This window comes from Cetorhinus maximus, chromosome 10 (genome assembly GCF_964194155.1).
Source record: "Cetorhinus maximus chromosome 10, sCetMax3.hap1.1, whole genome shotgun sequence".
NCBI lineage: Eukaryota > Metazoa > Chordata > Chondrichthyes > Lamniformes > Cetorhinidae > Cetorhinus > Cetorhinus maximus.
In genome coordinates, this window is record NC_135888.1 from 98,228,197 (window position 1) to 98,234,173 (window position 5,977).

At 49.7% G+C, this 5,977-nt stretch overlaps 1 protein-coding gene and 1 long non-coding RNA gene across 10 annotated transcripts in view; one reads left to right on the forward strand and one right to left on the reverse strand.

The window, feature by feature from the left end:
* Positions 1-2,647: 2,647 nt before the first annotated feature.
* LOC144685868 (uncharacterized) lies at positions 2,648-4,255 on the reverse strand. The gene is made up of 3 exons (XR_013577799.1): positions 4,137-4,255; positions 3,299-3,411; positions 2,648-2,991 (listed from the first exon to the last, which is right to left on the reverse strand). It is a non-coding gene; the product is annotated as an uncharacterized LOC144685868 (long non-coding RNA).
* A 35-nt stretch (positions 4,256-4,290) lies between these two features.
* LOC144685867 (mitogen-activated protein kinase 9) overlaps positions 4,291-5,977 on the forward strand; it is an 83,694-nt gene continuing 82,007 nt past the window's right edge. For 6 of the 9 annotated variants that reach the window (XM_078550842.1, XM_078550845.1, XM_078550850.1 and 3 more), the window contains exon 1: positions 4,299-4,469. The gene's annotated coding sequence lies outside the window, so the exon portion shown is untranslated. Of the gene's footprint in view, positions 4,470-5,977 lie in introns of all 9 variants that reach the window. The other 3 variants (XM_078550849.1, XM_078550843.1, XM_078550848.1) reach the window with 2 other exon arrangements.

Sequence of the window (5,977 nt, forward strand, 5' to 3'; positions counted from 1 at the left end):
AGTGAAAAGTTTGGAGTCCCTCGTGAGGGAAACAGAGTTTCACCGAGGTTGGTAGACTCACAATGTTTACTGAAGTCAGGGTGGGTTGCTGAGAAATCCATGGGATCTGCCTTGGTCGCATTTGCTATTTATTGTAGTATGGTGTGTTTCACCACAGTTTGCCTGTTAATTTACATGTACCTCATATTAATCCTGAATGTTAGAGTATAAGATAGATAATGTAGATTGTTCTGTCTTTTTGAACTTGTATAGTAAAGTTTATTTTTGTTCATTCAAAACTTGTGGAATCATGTGGCTTTATTCTCTTAGCGTGTGTCTTGAATCTCAAACTTTATCTACTTTAAACAAAATGTTATTACTCTCTAATCGGATCTTACCAAAAACTCTGGTCTAGGATCATAACACCACCATCCATCATCTTAGTGAATTGTTCAGAAATATAATCAAACTTGTAAGACATGACCTATTTTGAAGCCATAGAGGTGTCCCTAATGTCTTTTTTTCATTTGTTCATGGGATGTGAGCATCACTGGGAAAGCCACAATTTGTTGCCCATTCCTAATTGCCCTTGAAAAGATGGTGGCAAGTCACCTTCTTGAACTGTTGCAGTTCATGTGGTATAGGACTACCCACAGTGCTGTTAGGGAGGGAGTTCCAGGTTTTTGGCTCAGCAACAGTGAAAGAACAGTAATATATTTCCAGGTCAGGATGGTGTCTGGTATGGAGGAGAGCTTGCAGGTGGTGGTGTTCCCCTGTGTCAACTTCCCTTGTTCTAGGTGGTAGAGGTCGAAGGTTTGGAAGAAGCTGTCGAAGGAAGCTTGGTGAGTTGTTGCAGTGCATCTTGAGTGGTGGATGGAGTGCTGATCAAATGGGCTGCTTTGTGCTGGATAGTGTCAAGCTTCCTGAATGTTTTTAGAACTGCACTCAGCCGGGCAAGTGGGGAGTATTCCATCACGCTCCTGGTTTGTGCCTTGTAGATGGTGGACAGGATTTGGGGAGTCAGAGGTGATTTACATGCTACAGAATTCCCAGTTTCTGACCTATTCCTGTATCCACAGTATTTATATGGCTGGTCCAGTTATGTCTCTGGCCAATGGTAATTCCCAAGATGTAGATGGTAGGTGATTCAGTGATGGTAATGCCATTGAATATCAAGGGGTGATGAATAGCTTCTCTTTTGTTTGAAACGGTCACTTCCTGGCACTTAATTGTGCGACCCGAATGTTACTTGCTACTTATCAGCCCAAGCCTAAATGTTGTTTGGACGAAGGTTATAATGAGGTCAGGAGCTGAATTCCCCGATGGAATCCAAATGGGGCATTGGTGAGCAGGTTATTGCTGAGTAAGTGCCCTTTAATGGCACTGTCAATGACACCTTCCTTCATTTTGCTGATAATGGAGAGCAGACTGACAGGCCGGTAATTGGCCAGATTGGATTTGTCCTGCTTTTTGTGGACAGGACATACCTGGGCAATTTTCCACATTGTTGAGTAGGTGCCAGTGTTCTAGTTGTACTGGAACAACTTGGCTAAGTGGGGACAACTAGTTCTGAGAGCACAAGTCTTCAGTACTACAGTCGAGATGTTGACAGGGTCCATAGCCTTCTCTGAGTAATAAGTCATTTTTGCATTCCAATAATTCCATCAAGCATCTTCCCTATTACTGGTATCAAATTAATGGGCCTATAGTTATCTGGATCTGTTTTATCGCTTTTTTTAAGGTGAGGAATACATTAGCCTCCTTTCAGTGCAAGGGAATTTTCCCAGAGCCCAGTGAGCTATCAAAGATATAGGCAAGCGGCTAGCACAGCACATGTTCTCTCTTCTTTCACATCCTTGGGTTGATATCATCCAGCCTGGCTACTCTATCAATTTTAAGTTTCCTTTTAATTAAAACAATATTTTCATCTATGTTAATGGAACAACACTGTTCATGAAGCTCCTCCTTGACTTTAGGTGGCTGGGTGTAGGTGTATGACCATGTAGAGGGTGCCTCTCATCTGATGTTTGATGGAGTCACTCTTTCTTGCTGGCTACCGTTCTTCTTATATCATATATGGTATAAGAAGAACGGTAGCCAGCAAGAAAGAGCGACTCCATCAAACATCAGATGAGAGGCACCCTCGACATGGTCATACACCTACACCCAGCCGCCTAAAGTCAAGGAAGAGCTTCATGCACAGTGTTGTTCCATTACAATCAACCCCATCTGAAGCCCGCATCGCCTTGTGGAAAGACCGGCTCGCCAGTCTCGAACAACCCCCAGCGATGGAAATTCTACCGGATGAAATCCTTCTCCCAGGAGCTAAATGCAACTGGGCAACCTGGAAGTGCCTTAACAGACTTAGGACTGCTGTAGGTCGTTCAAAGGTGTCACGAAGCAAATGGGGATATACAACCAGCCCGACAACATGTGAATGTGGAACTGAGCCACAGACTATGCAACATCTCCTGCAATGCCTATCAATAGAGGAACTCTGCACTGTTGCAGATCTTGCCAAATTCAACCACAAGGTGCAAAAATGTGTCCAGTTCTGGCTGGGCCATGTATAGACTGTCCGTGGACATGATAAGAAGATCTATGTTAATTTTAAGTTGTATTATTAACATCATGAAATTCTATCAGTTAAGCATCAAGAGTAAAGGACTCATTTAATATTTTGGCTTTATTCTGTGTCAGTCATAGCATGTCCTTGCGAATTGTTCACTGGTCCAATGCAGTCTTCGACAATTCTCTGAAGGAGACACTGAAGAATGATTTTGCATCAATTTTTACAGAGTGAGTGATAATGTTGGTGTACTAGAGGAAGACCTCGAACAATTATTAAAAGAGAACTGATTCTGAAAAGTTAGAATTTAAGGTGGATAAGTCACCGGCCTTGATATGCATCTGAAGTTATTGAAAAACATCAGGGTAGAAAGCAAAGGTTCTGACCATGGTTTTTTAATCCTCCTCGCTAATGCAAATTGTGCCATCGGACTAAAGATTTGTCTGTTGAAGAAAAGAAAGGAAGATGAATCAGGTGAATATGACCCAGGCATTGTAAGTAAGCTTTCAGGATTTATAATTCAAGAGGAAAATAGTAAACATTTAGAAATGCATAAGTTAATCAAGATCAAGTTAGCACAAGTTTGTTAAAAGCAAATCGTGTTTTACAAATTTAAGTTTATTCTAAGGTTTAAGATTTTAATGTTAAATAAAGGAAATCAGTGGATGTGCATTTGGAATTGTGAACACTTCAATCAGAATTTCTCATAATCTTCAATATTCTAATCAAAACAGTTCTAGTTTCTCTCACCTTTTTGCATTGCTAAAGCTTCTCCTCCCTGGTATCACAGTGAATCTCTTCTGCATCCGCTACATGGCCTCCATTTTAGGTCCCCACATCTGAAGAAGTTATTTTATCTGTGGCTTAACCAATGATTTATTTAGATTTAGCATTAAAATCTTGCTTTTGTACTTATTGATTCTGAATTTCCTCAAGACTGGTGACGATGTGGTGGATGACTGGCAATCCAAACATGGAGAGGAGAAAATGGGCCAAGACCTGGTCATGCTAAAAGCAGCAATGTGGATAGCCTTTATCTGTGCTTGGATATATAGTTTGGCATTGTGTCTTTGATGCGTAGAAGGAATCATCGCCTGCCTGTAAAATTTCTGTTAAACCCAGGGGATCAATAGCTGGAGACCAATTGTTTGCAAGGAAGAAACATTCTGGAGGACAATATCAAAAGAGCCATATTGGACAACGACAGATGAATGAGGATTGAACTGGGATGATTATTGGCTAGGAGAGATCTGCATGAAGGAGTTGTGGTTGCAACTTGTGGAAACAACAGCAACAGGGGACACTGAAGTGGGCACGGCGCGGGGAGGGTGCTGAGAATACCTGCAAAAAATAAATCTGCAGTAAGAAAGCTGGTACTGCAGCACATCTGGAGGTCAATATGGGAGCTCCAATATCTGAGCCAACTCAGGGTCCACCTTTAATATTTATGAATGCAAACAGCTGTCGTTTTCCCTAATCGCTTTATGTTTATTTTCTCGTGATATTAAGTGTCGTTTCTATTCCTGAAATCACAGATACGACCGAAAGACTTCCTAACATTCAGACATCCAAGAGCTCTCGAACTTACCAGAACACGAAATCCCGCCTCCGGAAGGCTGTGATTGGTTAGATTATTCGCCCTCTCGCATGTCGCGAGCGGTGCTGGTGACGTCAGTGGTCAGTTAAACTGTCAATCAATTCTCCGGGGCTACTCAGGTTGGGTTGCGGGGACGCGCTGACGTCGCCGAGTGTTTAGCGGCGCTGGAGCAACCATGGCAGCCGGACGGTGACAGGTCGGCGGGTAATCTCCCTCCCTGTCTCACCGTTAACCCAGCCTGATTCCCGGGCCCACAGCTGGATTCTCTGCCTCGGTTCAATTCACAAACTTTGGAACTTTCTCCTTCGCGGCCGATGTGTTGAGGTAGGTGCTGATTGCGAGGCCGCCCTTTACCGAGCCTGATTGAGGCCTTTCTGACCGATTCCTGAGCGACAGTCCCGGCTCGCCACCCCCCCCAATCACAGTCCCGGCCCCCCCCCCCCCTATCATAGTCCCGGCCCGGCCCCCCCCCGCCCCTCTATCACAGTCCCGGCCCGGCCCCCCCCCGCCCCTCTATCACAGTCCCGGCTCGCCACCCCCCCCAATCACAGTCCCGGCCCCCCCCCCATCACAGTCCCGGCCCGGCCCCCCCCCGCCCCTCTATCACAGTCCCGGCTCGCCACCCCCCCCAATCACAATCCCGGCCCGGCCCCCCCAGTCACAGTCCCGGCCCGGCCCCCCCCCGCCCCCCTATCATAGTCCCGGCCCGGCCCCCCCCCCCCCCGCCCCCCTATCATAGTCCCGGCCCGGCCCCCCCCCGCCCCCAATCACGGTCCTGGCCCGGCCCCCCTTCCCCCTCCCCCAACAATCAACACAGTCCCGGCTCGCCCACCCCACCCCCGATCACAGTCCCGGACCCCCCTCCGCCCTCCAATTGCAGTCCCGGCCCCCAACCACAGTCCCGCCCCCACCACCCTCATCACAGTCCCGGCCCCACCACCCCACTTACCCCCCACCTCCCATCACAGTTCCCCCCGCCCATCATAGTCCCACCCCCCTCACCCATCACAGTCCCCCCCACCATCACAGTCCCCCCCCACCTTCACAGTTCCCCCCACCCATCACAGTCCCACCCCCCTCACCCATCACAGTCCCCCTCACCCATCACAGTCCCCCCCACCATCACAGTCCCCCCCCACCATCACAGTCCCACCCCCCCCATCACAGTCCCACCCCCCCACCCATCACAGCCCCGGCCCCGGCCCCCCGTCCGCCCTCCAATTGCAGTCCCGGCCCCCAACCACAGTCCCACCCCCATCACAGTCCCCCCCACCCATCACAGTCCCACCCCCCCACCCATCACAGCCCCGGCCCCCCCTCCGCCCTCCAATTGCAGTCCCGGCCCCCAACCACAGTCCCCCCCCACCCATCACAGTCTCCCCCACCATCACAGACCCACCCCCCCACCCATCACAGTCCCACCCCCCCACCCATCACAGTCCCAACCCCCACCCATCACAGTCCCGGCTCCCACCTCCCATCACAGTCCCGCCCCCCCCCCCACCCATCACAGTCCCCCTACCCATCACAGTCCCGGCTCCCACCTCCCATCTCAGTTCCCCCCCCCCACCCATCACAGTCCCCCCCCACCCATCACAGTCCCCCCCCACCCATCACAGTCCCCCCCCACCCGTCACAGTCCCTCCCACCCATCACAGTCCCGGCCCCCCCACCACCTCCCATCACAGTCCCGGCTGCCCCCCTCCTGTCACAGTCCCGATCTGTCTACACCACAGACGGCGGGGCCCCCAGCTCCGTTCACTGTGAATTGAGTAGCCCAGCTCAGGGATTACAGATCAGAGGGGCAAGAACTGCAAAACCTTCCTTAACCC